Raw genomic sequence first — 627 nt, 5'->3', positions numbered from 1 at the left:
TAACGCTTTAAAATAGAAAACCGAAATTAGATCGCTTTTGCGGTAAGCACCTTAATTTTGCATACAATAACAAAGAGATTATTTTGAGCTTGTATTGTTTATTTGCGATTTTTAATATCAGTATAATATTACGGAATATCAATGAATATAATATAAAAACAAAATAAATGATGTATAATTCTATAATAATGTACACTCGCTCACTAAAAGGTTGCGACACTTTCTTTTTTATAGATTTCAAAACTCATTAATATATTGCAAATGCGGATCACAATTGATGTTATACTGCCTTTAGACTAAAGACAGTACATCGTGGTTTGCATTTGCAAAATATTAGTTATCTATAAAGTATATATTACGTATATTAAATATAAATTAGAAACCTATAAAAAAAAAGTGTCGCAACCTTTTAGTGAGCGAGTGTACATACAGTCTCGAGTCTCGGAAACTTGGAAAATCTACGTACTCAACTCGAATCCCCGTATTTCGAATCTCACAAAGTCGCGCGTTCTTAGATCCTTGACTTTCGCGTGATTCCCCACGATAAAACATACGCGTTTAAATACGAAAAGAAAACCGAAAGAAAGTAAGGCGAGAGTAAGGCGGACATAAGGCTACCCCGGTAAC

The 627-nt window shown here is 32.7% G+C and overlaps 1 protein-coding gene across 1 annotated transcript in view; it reads right to left on the bottom strand.

Moving 5' to 3' along the window:
• Positions 1 to 627, bottom strand: part of LOC105450595 (potassium channel subfamily T member 2-like) — a 150593-nt gene that overhangs the window by 6671 nt on the left and 143295 nt on the right. The gene's annotated exons all lie outside the window — the stretch shown is intronic.

Source organism: Wasmannia auropunctata, unplaced genomic scaffold (assembly GCF_000956235.1).
Source record: "Wasmannia auropunctata unplaced genomic scaffold, wasmannia.A_1.0 LD336060.1, whole genome shotgun sequence".
In the NCBI taxonomy this organism is placed as follows: domain Eukaryota; kingdom Metazoa; phylum Arthropoda; class Insecta; order Hymenoptera; family Formicidae; genus Wasmannia; species Wasmannia auropunctata.
Note: the sequence above shows the minus strand (reverse complement) of the source record. Positions and strands in the feature narration are given on the sequence as shown.